Raw genomic sequence first — 13,359 nt, 5'->3', positions numbered from 1 at the left:
GAAATTCATTATTTTTTTGATTGATAGTTATAGTTCAACGAGTCAAAGTTGTATGCAAAATTTTACTAAAATCTGTGACATAGTCCATTTACTGTTACTTGACTTCAAGGTGGTTTACTATGAGGTTGTGGTCACATTAAATTGAAATAAAGGCAGCATAAACTATTTGTATAAAGCTTTATAACTTAGTTCTTGTATCCAGATGTCTTATGTGCTGAAGTCCTTACCTGGCATATATGTCAATTGTCCTTGACCTCATTGTCTTATTGAAGAAAACTTAAGCTCGATCTTTCAATTGGTAAAATATTCATGTCTGTCAGAATTGTTTCACCTTAACTAGACCTAATTTCATGGTAGAGTAGTAATATTAAGTGCTTGTGATAAGATCTGTTCTGATTCTGTAGGTCAATGTCTTTTGTCTATGTAACAATTGTAAAGTGTACATGTTCATCTGTCACAGTTCATTTAACCTTGACCTCATTTTTATAGGACCGCAACAAAATTTGCGGTCGTATATTGGTATCACGTCGTCGTCGTTAGCGTTGTCCCAAGACATTTAAATAAGCATTTTTCTAGTTTCCAGACAATAATTTGTGGAAAGGTGTATGGATCTCTTTGAAATTATATCACAAGTTTCCATACCACAAAGGGATGGCAAGGATTGGCTTTGGGGGGTTATGGCTCAAACCATTTAGGAAAAAGGGGGAAAAACAAGGGTTTCCTGGTTAATGGACAATTACTTAAAAGTACAATGTTATGTTTGGATTACCTCCCTTACACTGCTTTTAAATTATGTCTAAAGAAATGTTGTATTGTCTTTAGCAAATTTAGGTGATTAGCTGTCAATTTTAAGTTTAGAATAAAATTGAGAATGGAAATAGGGGATTTTGTCAAAGAGACAACAAGTTACTATTAAAAATGCTGATTAAGGAATATTAATTTTAGCCATGATTATGTATGTCATTTTCTATTTTAAGACTTTTATGATGCATTTAAAAGTGTAATTATGGTTGCAAACTCCATTGGAAATTTGAATTGAGATTATGACCATATCCTGAGGGAAAGAATGTTTTTTTTGGAAAAAAGGGGGGGAGGTGAAAAAAAAATTGGGGGGATCAATTCGCAACAGCATAGTGTATTGCACAAAAGCAAAAAAAAAAGGGGAGGTAATTTTTTTTTTTGGGGGGGGGGGGATCAATTCGCAACATCATAGTGTAATACACAAAAGCAAAAAATTAAATATAAATTCCAATCATATAACCAATTCTAAGTTCTTTGACTACAGTTATTCTGTGTCAGAAACCTATTATGTGTCAAATATTTAATTACATTCCAAATTCAGACCTGTATCAAGCGCGAATATTGTGTCCATTTTTGCCCCAACTGTTCAGGGTTGGACCTTTGCGGTCGTATCCAGCTGCGCTCGGCGAAGCAATTTATTATTATGGTTTAGCTGTCAATGTTACGTTTTTGTGAATGTGTCATTCTCTCAATTATTGTAATTCCACTAGCGGATTTAGGGGGGTTCGGGAACATCCCCCCCCGCTTGAAAATCTTGAAATATTTTTTGTGAGCAAAAAGCATACAATCACTTAACCATTTCTTTTTTTTTTTATGTTATCTTTATTAAAAATTGAATATTCAGTGAGCACTTAATTGGGTGACACGTTGTCGCTACACTCCGTTAAATACACACATGTCATAATTACATTGGCCTGGGAATAATTAGAGGATCAAAGGATTTAATTTAGACCATCCAAGGCTGCTATCCTATATTTTATTACTTTGTTGGTTTAATAATTAAAACAACGTTTTTTGGTTTTCTGATAGCTTGATTTGAAGAAAAATACTTTCTCACTCTATAATATCCACAAGATTTTTTTTATTATTTTTTTTTAAATTCTGATACTGCTGCGACACCTGCTGAATCTAATTATATTGCAAACTTTATTTCCACATCTGTACCTAGTGTTGATATGTATAGCAACCATGACAAGCGAGAGACTCAATGGCCTTGCTTTAATGCATATTCATATCAGCACGGAAATTGTCAAAAGTGCAGTGATCGATCAGTATGCTATAACATCAGGATGAAATTATCAACAATAGCCTTTTTAGGATAACTTTGTACATTCAATGTTTGCCAATTTTCATTTATTGAAGTATTTTTATCTGGAATTGAATCATTAAACTAATCTAAAAATTCAATTTTCGGTAACCATGCATATGACGGATGAACAAAAAGTGTGCCAACTATTGAAAACATAAGGTTTGGTTAACAATTAATAAAACAGAGAGAACAAAATGTGCTTCTCAACTCTTTTATTTGAATAATATTTGAAATTTACGTTGTCTAAAGAATATTCATAAAGATGCACATGTCTGCTTGGCAGTGTTTGTGTGACCTTGACCTCGTTTTCATAGTTTCATGATGAAAGCTGGGCTTTCCGGAAAAAGGTATTATTTTTTTGCAAGTAATATTAGTACTAGGTCGGCTTAGTTTAATCTATAAGGTCCTTATAAGCTCAGTTTCACAAGTACCGTAAAGACGTAGATCAACTATAAAAAAAAAAGAGGCGAAAAATACCAAAGGGATATTCAAACTCAATCTAAAGAATTATTGTAAGGTGTGCAGGTCCATATATACCAAGGTTTGAAAGAAGGTCAGGTTCTTCTTCTTTGGTTGAAATTTCAATGGAACATTAGTTATATGATTGTCCGAAAACTTACTTTGTATCATTGATGTATGCTTGTTGATCGGTTTTCCACGTTCTCTATGCCCAACTCCTTTATACTGGGGTAGTTTTCAGAGTACAATGTTTACACAAGTGCTATTATTTTGAATCTTGTCAGTATATTTACATGTGTGTGGGAACATTTAGGTCTGAAAAAAGATGTTCACGGACCGTTTACGTTTTTAATTCTACATGTAGTTGGTAGTGGTAATTACAACATATAGAATGTAAACCAGTAATTTACATTTTAAACCAATACACTGTGAAAAAAGTGATGCTAATAGCATAATTTTAGAAAAGGTACAAACTTGAAAACTTTTTTTAAATGCTTGAGAGCTGATGATGCATTTGAATAGCGACCCCTCTTTGTCAACAAAATTTTTAAGTCATAGCGTTCAAATCTTTACAAAAATTACAGTGAAACAATAAAAAATGTGTATACTTTACGGTTGTAACAACATTATGTCGTATTTCTGAACATATCAAATTATAAATGCTTAAAAGTTGCCCATTAAAATTGCAATTTTGACAAATTATGAGTATTTTTTATTCAAAATGATTAAGCAGGACATTTTTAACCAAAACAACATACTGTCGGAAGTAAATTTAATAATGTAATATAAATTGCATTTTTCTTTTGATGTTTTAATGAAATAATTTGCTTAAAAAGAGTGTTGATGGAAAACCATGGTCTATTATCTTCAATTTGATGTTGTACCATACTTTGATAACTAAACACGAACCCAACTAGAATCTTAAAGGAAAGTAGGCGGAGCTTAGCTATGGTACAACATGTTTATTTTGATGTTATTCTATGGCTGAAGCTCCACCTCATTTTCTGAAATATATCCGCCTTTCAACTATTTAGGAAACTAAACAAAGAAACTTAAGTGTTTGGTAGTAATCAGTATTATCGTTTCTCAAGAATCTTTATAAATATAATTTCAATGAGAACCATTAACAAATCCTAAAAATAAGGGAAAAACATCGATTAATGTTTTTATTCTTCATAATACATAAACATAGTTGTAATGTTCATGTTTTTTTTTTATTTTATGCTCACTAAAGGCCTGCTAAATAACGAAGTAGTTTGTACAAAAAGCTAAAAGGTAAAATGAAATGAACAACCTGTAAAATAAAAAATATTTGTACAATATCTTGAAAATTATCAATATAACAAAATTTACCGTCATTAAAATAAGATTTAATATCCTTGTCAGATGCGGATTTAGAGAGGGGAAGGGGCCCTAGCCCCCCCCCCTTTATGGAAATACATATATGGTTAATGCAAGACTTTTTACATGTTCCACTCCTAATGTTGCCTTATTCCCCCCTTTTTTTGCTCACCTGACCCAAAAGGGTCAAGTGAGCTTTTATCATCATCACTTGGCATACGTCGTCCGTTAACTTTTACAAAAATCTTCTCCTCTGAACTACTGGGCTAAATAAAACTAAACTTGGCCTAAATCATCCTTAGGGTATCTAGTTTAAAAATGTATCAAATGACCCCGCCAATCAACCAACATGGCCTCCATGGCTAAAAATGGAACATGGGGGTAAAATGCAGTTTTTGGCTTATATCTCTGAAACTAAAGCATTTAGAGCAAATCTGACAGGGGTAAAAATGTATATCAGGTCAAGAACTGTCTGCCCTGGAATTTTTAGACGACCCGTTGTTGGGTTGCTGGCCCTGAATTGGTAATTTTAAGGAAATTTTTCAGTTTTTGGTTTATATCTTGAATATTAAAATAGATAGAGATAAACTGTTAACAGCAAAAATGTTCAGCAAAGTAAGATCTACAAATAGGTCAACATAACCAAAACTGTCAATTTTTCACAATTTTTTGTAAATTTTTGTAATCTTTTACAAAAATCTTCTCTGAAATTACTGGACCAAGTTAAACCATACTTGGCTTAAATCATTATAAGGGTATCTAGTTTAAAAAATGTATCCGATGGCCGCTATGGCTAAAAATTGAACATAGAGGTAAAATGCAGTTTTTGGCTTATATCTCTAAAACTAAAGCATTTGATTTACTTTTACAAATTGTGACTTGGATGGAGATTTGTCTCATTGGCACTCATGCCACAACTTCTTATATTCATTTACAGCAAATCTAACGGGGTTAAAATGTTCATCAGGTCAACATGACCAATATTGTCAATTGACCCCTTAAGCAGTTATTGCCCTTTAAAGTCAATTTTTCACTATTTATCGTAATTTTTTTGAATCTTTTACAAAAATCTTCTCATCTTAATCTACTTGACCAAATGGAATTAAACTTAGCCACAATAATTATTAGAGTATCTTGATTGAAAAATGTACCCGATGACCCTGCCCTACAACCAACATGACCCCATTGGTAAAAATAGAACATAGGGGTTTACTATAGAAGTCTATGGGAAAAATGTAAAAAACAATTTCAAATGGTCACAACTTGAAAACTAATTTAAATAATGATAAGGGGTCTTCAGTAACTATTGTAAGACTACAATGGGATGACTTGATTTTATTTCCAGTGGTTCCAATTTTTTCGGGGGGGGGGGGGGTTCTAATAATTTCTCCTTGATATGTTCCATTTTCAGAATTATTCAGTGTTACTTTTTCTTTAAACCATTATTCTTTTTTTTCTTTCAGCATACTTATATTGGGTTAATACCAACCCCCCCCCCCCCCCCCCAGACCTGCCCAAATTTTTTTGAAGGGTGTTCCATAAAAACATTTTAATAAAGGCATTTTCAGCATTATACAGGCCCTGGGTGAAATAAATTTTGGAGCGGAGGAAAGGAAATTTTTTATTTTTTGTTAATTATCTTGAATATCGTTATAGATTGAGATATATACTGTAAACAGCAAAAATATCAAGCAAAGAAAGATCTACAAATTAGTTAACATGACCAATTGGAAATTGACATCTTCTTGGAGTTATTGTCCTTTAAAGTTATTTTCTGCGATTTATTGGTAATTTTTGTAAATATTTTCAAAAATCTTCTGCTTTTAATTTAACTACTGGGCCAAATTAAACCAAACTTGGCCTCTATCATTATTAGGGTATCTATATGATTTTAACCGTATTTTACATGATTTCCAAAACCACAGTAGATACAGGTGAGCGACACAGGCTCTTGAGAGCTTCTAGTTTTCAAAATCTTGGATCCGCGTCTGCTTGTTACAAATCTGCATGTGTGTCAAACCACCATTGTAACATGTGTAAGTCCAATGCAATACTGCATTCCGCGAGCAACCATCTCATTGGGTAAATCGGTAACGTGATCAGTGTCTTGTATTAGTTCAAGCTGACAATCATCATATGTCTTACTCATTAACATATTTAAAAAAACTCATCCTTCGGATTCGTTTGTTTAAATATGTTAACTCGTAAGAACCATGGTATATATGTTAGACTCAGATCGACGTCCGGTCTCTAATCTACGTCCGTTCCTCAAATCGACTTCCAAATCTGACGTCACGTTCTCAAATCAGTGTCCAATATTTTAACGTCCAAATCTGACGGCACGTTCTCAAATTAGTGTCCAATATTTTAACGTCCAAATCTGACGTCACGTTCTCAAATCAGTGTTAACCCTGTAATTGACGTCCAATGTGACGTAATAAATCACAAAAACTAAGTCCGATCGATGAGGAGACTCTCATAACGATGTCGAATTTCATTGAATCATTTATTTTTAAATTGATCTTAGTTTGTTTATATTATCTGTATCGTTTTGTCTTTTTGTGAAATAGCTTACAGAAACTATAACTGTTTTCTTGTATTGTTATCAAAATATAACTTGAAGGACAAACATCAGAAAATGACAATAAGACAATCACCAACATCCTATTACTATTACTATTACTATTACTATTACTATTACTATTACTATTACTATTACTATTACATGTTCATGCATATTAATATTTTGTAGAAAGACTTTCATATTCTAGACCTACGTTGTCGCTTTCCTTTCTTTTTCATATAAATAAATGACATGTGGGTATACATTGTACGACAATGAGACAACAACCCAAAAACAAAGATAATCAAAAGGCATCTAGAGGGCAGTACACAGACTCAAACAATAGAAAGAATAATAACATTCGGACAATTTTTGAAAAGTATTATGTTTGGACTCATATTTTTCAACAACTTTTTAAGTTTTAGGTTCAACCCACCCTTTAATAAAGTTGTGATTTCACTGCGATAAGTCCACAAAACGGACGTCGATTAGAGAAGCCAAAAATTGGACGTCGATTTGAGAACAACAAAAAAGACGTCGATTAGAGGGGCATAAAATTGACTATTATTGTGACGTCAGATTTGGACGTCGTTTTGAGGAACGGACGTCGATTAGAGACCGGACGTCGATTTGAGTCTTACATATATAGTACTTATCTTTTCGGAAATAAAGAGGAAGGACCAATTTCCACTTTGTTTCACTCGCAGGATCAAAATCTAAAAGTTGTCAAATCTTACTGGAATTTGAAAATAATAGAGCCTATATATATCACATCAGAGAAATATATACATATGTCTCTGATCACATACATTAAATATTTGTTAACAATTTTACATATTTCCATAAATTCGAAATGCTATTCAGCACTGCATGTTACATGACGTTGCTGTTGAAGTATTTTAGTACAAACTATGCAATTTTTACATGTTTTTCACGGTCACATTTTGCATCGAAAGACGTCGCTTACTATAATTACACAGGCACTTGTCTCTGAAAAAAATTCCTATATGTTTTATATTAAGACATATTGGACATTTTTTTTTAGAGACAAGTGCCTGTGCATAATTAACTAATTTTTATCCGAAAGACAACACATAGCTTTACTTTTAACGGAATTTTGGTTTTGTGCCTGTTTACGACGATCTTTTCTACATTTTTGGGGATAGATATTGAAAACTTGCCAAAATATCGGTTTTGGACAATCTTTATGCATTCATAATTTAATGATCTGTTTATAAATAATTCATTTATTACTTTTCATAACATAACTGCCAAGTTAATGAATTTCATATAATTTTACAGGAAATTTGTGAATTTAAACCAATTAATAAATAATTTTGGTTATACCATGCTATTGAGCATATTTGGATAGCAAAATATGTTTCTAATTATCAATTTGATCATAATGCAAGTTATCTTATAGGATTGATTGTCGTGATAAGTTTATTATTATTATGATCGTGAGTAATCATGGTAATTTTAAACATAGTTAAATCCTGATTGAAAAATTCTAAATTCTTACTTTTTTGAGAACTTGGGTTATTTCTTAGCTCAATATTCAAATGTTACAATATAACAATTGCAATATAATTTGTGACGGCGTCGAATTGAAGCCAATATCATTAACAAATTAAGGTATAAACACATCAAAGGGTGTGAAAATGAAGCCATGTGCTTACAGGTAGCTAAGTATTATAATAGGGATTTTTTTTACAAAGATAAAAAATTACCCAAACATTCCTGAGGATTGAAATAAGAAAGAACAAAAGCATATCTTAAATATTTTTCAACATAATCAAAGGTAAAATAATTCTTCTTTGATGATTCTTATCAAAATTGACTATAAAACACAATGTTTCTCTGTGACAATTTCATTCTATAATTTTATGTCTTAAGCGACATAGTAGAAGACTGTAACCATGACCATGGAAGCTACTGCTGTTAAAGAACTCCTTATAGTGACCGAGCGCCACTTTCGCAGAGCCTGTCAGCAAATTGTTCATCTTAACCATCGACTTTCCAACCTTGATCAGAGATACACAAAAGCAAAACAAGAAGGAAACCGTTCATTCCGATACACGCTAAGACTTCGGATTGCTGTCGCTGATGGTCTCCGTGAAGTTTATTACGAATTTGCCCTGAGAAAGGCAAAAGAAACAGAAGAATTGAAAAATCGCATTTATCAGCATACATGTTGATGAGTGCACACTTATTGTCCCATGCAGTGATAATTAAAAAGGCTCTTTTTAGAGCCACACACAAATTTCAGAAAGAGTCTAAATATTGTTGAACATCGATTGGACTGGACTATTCTTAACTTAACTCCATAAACTGCATATGTCTGCAAGACCTAGTTTATCCTAATACAAAACGCGGATAGAAGGTATCTTAGCAATATAATGTTAGGAAGATAAAAATAATATGAGCGTTTAATTCATAAGGCAGGTAGTATTAACACCAATTATAGATTTGTTTATACTTTTCGAAAATTTGCAGTTATATCGTATTTTACGAAATATGATAAAAACTATAGGTCACGCAACTTTTTATCAAGCTACTGCTTCGGGTACGGATGAGGATTTTGAAGGAAAAAATATAAATCCGCCCCTGAGATTATGCAAAATTCACATGTTTTGTAAAGATTTTACATCACAAAAGCACTATAATAGTAAGAATTCTACTGATGACTAGAAAGAGAGCTAAATTAGAGAATTTCGAAATAAAATGTGAGGACAAGTTCTTATGAAAATGCCATTCCCTTGCATCTATGTGCATCTACTCATGACAACGACAACTTTCCCACACAGTAAACTAGACTATAATCCAGCACTACTTGAAAAAGGTAAAAATCATCATTCAAGGCCATTTAAATCTTATATGAAATTTAATGACAATTTCTTCTTTGTTGACTAATTTGAAAACTGATTAAAATTTAGATATACATGTATAGCAACTCGTCGATATGAGCATAACCACACCGGGTATCCCGATCCGAAATCCGCAAAGGGATCCGAATCCCAGGGAGCAATTAATGAAAATTGTAACGGTGGGTAGGTAAAATCTGGAGCTGATTCCCACGGAGCACAATTCCTCCATGGGAATCGGATCCAGATTTTACTTACATAGCAACTCGTCGATATGAGCATAACCACACCGGGTATCCCGATCCGAAATCCGCAAAGGGATCCGAATCCCAGGGAGCAATTAATGAAAATTGTAACGGTGGGTAGGTAAAATCTGGAGCTGATTCCCACGGAGCACAATTCCTCCATGGGAATCGGATCCAGATTTTACTTACATAGCGTTACAAACTTTTCATTAATTGCTCCTCGTGATTTGGATTCCTCCGCCGTTTCGGATTGGGATACCCGATGTATAACGAAATCGGAGATCTATATTTTAATTAAATTGACCAATTTGTAGATCTTGTCTTGCAAATCTTTTTTGCTGTTTACAGTTTCTCTGTATCTTCTATACATAGTTTTTGCCCAAGACAAAAAGGGTAAAACATCTCCATGTAAGGGCAATAACTCCTATAGGGAGTCGACGGACAATTTCGGCAGTGTTTAACTATTTGTAGATTTTGTGTAGCTGAACAAATTTGCGTTTAAAGTTTGTCCCTATCTATACTAGGCTTATAGATAATAGGCAAAACAAAAACAAAATTTGTAAAAATCAGCATTTAACGGAAATAAATACTCCTATAAGGATTTTAAATTTGAACATGTTAAAGTTTCGTAAATATTGTGGTGAGAGCCTTTTGCTTTCAAACTTTTTTTTTCTGAAACTACTATAGTAGTCTCAGCCGGTTTATTTTATAAGTGGACTTAAATATCAAATAACTCAACCGTGCACAATCTAAGGATACTGTAGCATTGTATAGAAATCAAACCGATGATTAAACCAACACAAAAAGGGAATACCACGTTGAGGCCACGTAACGGCGAACACAGCAAGAGATTAGCAGCTATATATACTGGAATAGTCACCGATGTATTTTTTTTTGTAGACGGAAATATAAAGCTAGTTTGGTGATATTTAAATCATCATTAAGTAATTAGCTTCAAAGGGTCGAAAAAGAAAGATGATTGATGTCAGTATCTTGTCCGGGAGGAATATTTAGTGGAATTGTTCCCAATTTAAAGATTTCCCCTTTCCTGTAAAGAAAGCGTGAAACAAAAGATTTGCATAGTTGTTCGTCAACAACCAGATCTACAACATTTGATATAAATATGCCATCTATCTTCTTTTTATTCATGGATCCGGATTGAACATGATCCATCACATGAAAAAAATATTAAAAGGAAATAGAAGTTATGTGACTTACATATCCAATGAAAAATTATTAACAAAAACACAATTGTCGGATTCCCATTCTTAATCTCTGAGTCAAAGTATGCAAAGTATTTAATGTCATTGACTTGATTGATGATAAATTTTTACACACACTGGGTGACTGAGAAGAAAAACATATTAACAGCTTAATGGGCTAAGTGTTGATCAGATTATTTAATCAGTGAGCTTATGACATTTGATTCTTGGTAGACAAATTACTTAATATCCCAGATAAAGTAACCAAATAGATAATGTCACCAACCTAATTCTTGCACTTTAAACAAATATATTTCAGAAAAGTAAGTGGCGAAATGTTGGTACGAAATGAGCCGAGAGTAAACCGGAAATTTGGGAAGGGAGGTAATGAAAGAACGCGCCAAATCTGATGGTAGATTGTCATTTTAAAATTATATTAATTTTAAACACACTTTATAATAACTTATAAATTATACCGGCTAGTTTTATGAGCATCAATACATTGAATGGAAGTATGTTTTTGATTAATAATATGAGGCAGATGTAACTACTGTGCCTCGCGAAAGAATTCTCTCCAAACTAAATTATGGTATTGAAATCCTTCAAATAAATAGAAGATTGCCTCACATGTATCACACGTACTATTAAAAAGTCATTATGATTATTGATGCCTGATTCCCAGTGATGGTGTACAATCAGACAAAATTAATGTGACATCTGGAAATCTGGTGTTCCTCAAGGAATAGTTTTGGTCCTATCGTGTTAGCACCAAATTGGGAGAAGGACTGGCTCATGTTGCACACAGACAAGAGCTCAGTCCTTCTAGATCACTAAGAAAAACCCAATAAACTTTGACCAGACTCTTCCCCAACACAAGTCCAACATGTACTGCTAAAAGAAACATCCACAAAACATCTTGGCATATCAATACAAACCAACTTAAATGGAACAAACATGCCAATAATATTACAGCTTCAGCCACACAAAAGCTAAACTTCATTAAGGTTTATGTACCCTTTTGCTGTGTCAATGCTAATCATATGGAAATTTTATAAATATCCACAGCCTTTCCCCGTGTACTCTTATACATGTATTTGAGATCATTTGACAATTATTTACTAATACAAAGGGAATTACTGTATGCATTGCTAGCAATGCTTTCCCTAAAACAAAATTTTAAAACAAAGATATTAGTTAAAACAAGTACAAATATTGACAATTGAAGTACACCTTCAAGGATGCACTCGACTTAAATAATTCAGCACAAGGTTTTATGTATTGTAAAGGTTGTTCTTCTTCTTTCGGTTTTCAGTAGTCCTTCATTATCTGAAGATTATATACTGTTTTGCGCTGCATGGCCTATATATATATTTACAAAAACACAAAAATAATTGAAAATGAATTTGAAGTGCATCGTAAGAATTTTAGATTGTGATTAAAACTATGTACATAGGCTAATAATGAGTTAAATGAATTTGTGGAGAACAGTTGGTGTAAGCTGTTCTCTGAAAGTGTCGACTGAGGTTACAGCGACTGTGTGGACTGGTAGTAAATTCCACTGAGTAATGGTGTACGGAAAAAATGAAAATTTATATGTATCTCTTTTGGTAGAAATGTGTCTGAAAGTGAAACTATGATTTTTGCGGGTTCTACTGTCTGATGGTATGAGAATAGCAGATGGGATTGCTACGATTTGATGTACTATTTTGTAGAACATTATCAATTTTGTGCGTAGTCTTCTTTCTTGTAGCATGGGCCAGTTTAGTGAGTTTATCATGTCTGTAGGACTACTGATGTTATGGTACCTGTTACAGACATATCTGGCAGCTCGTCTTTGGACCATCTCAATTTTAGAGGTTTGTTCTGCTGTGTGAGGGTCCCATACTGAACATGAATATTCAAGCTTAGGACTAACTAGTGCCAGATATGCCTGGGTTTTGATGTTCTGACATGATGTTTTTAAATTTCTTTTTAAGAAGCCCAAAGATTTGTTTCCATTAGCTATGATGTTGTCTGTATGTTTTGACCATATTAAGTTTGCTTGTAGTGTAATGCCCAGATATTTAACTGAAGAGACTAGTTCTAGTTTGTGATTGTGAAGGATATAGTCATGTTTAAACTGTTTTTTCTTTTGTGATACTGTAAGGACTGTGCATTTGTCTGGATGGAAAGCCATCAACCAGTCTTGTTCCCACCTAGCAGCTGCATCTAAATCTAACTGGAGTTCATCACTGTTACTTTGAGATTTGATGGTTTTGTAGATGATACTGTCATCGGCAAACAGTCTGAGCTTACTGGATTGTAAGTATTCTGGTAGGTCGTTGATGTATACCAAGAATAATACTGGGCCCAGAACTGTGCCTTGAGGGACACCTGAGGTGACTGGAGCCAGGTCAGATGACTCTCCATCCAGGACAACTGTTTGTGTTCTTTCATTTAAGAAGGCAGAGACCCAGTTTAGTGTTTCATTTTGAATACCATAATAGTTCAGTTTATAGAGAAGTCTTTTATGAGGGACTTTGTCAAATGCTTTGGCAAAGTCCATTATAATTAAGTCTGTTTGTGTGTTGTTTTT

The 13,359-nt window shown here is 33.3% G+C and overlaps 1 protein-coding gene and 1 long non-coding RNA gene across 4 annotated transcripts in view; one reads left to right on the top strand and one right to left on the bottom strand.

Moving 5' to 3' along the window:
* LOC127711450 (uncharacterized) overlaps positions 1-13,359 on the bottom strand; it is a 344,411-nt gene that overhangs the window by 58,623 nt on the left and 272,429 nt on the right. The window lies entirely within an intron of this gene.
* The window catches only part of LOC127711096 (regulator of telomere elongation helicase 1-like), a 46,211-nt gene continuing 44,017 nt past the window's right edge, over positions 11,166-13,359 (top strand). For both annotated transcript variants that reach the window (XM_052217056.1, XM_052217051.1), the window contains exon 1: positions 11,166-11,196. The gene's annotated coding sequence lies outside the window, so the exon portion shown is untranslated. The remainder of the gene's footprint in view (positions 11,197-13,359) is intronic.

The sequence above is a fragment of the Mytilus californianus genome, unplaced genomic scaffold (assembly GCF_021869535.1).
Source record: "Mytilus californianus isolate M0D057914Y unplaced genomic scaffold, xbMytCali1.0.p SCAF_1, whole genome shotgun sequence".
In the NCBI taxonomy this organism is placed as follows: Eukaryota; Metazoa; Mollusca; class Bivalvia; order Mytilida; family Mytilidae; genus Mytilus; species Mytilus californianus.
Note: the sequence above shows the minus strand (reverse complement) of the source record. Positions and strands in the feature narration are given on the sequence as shown.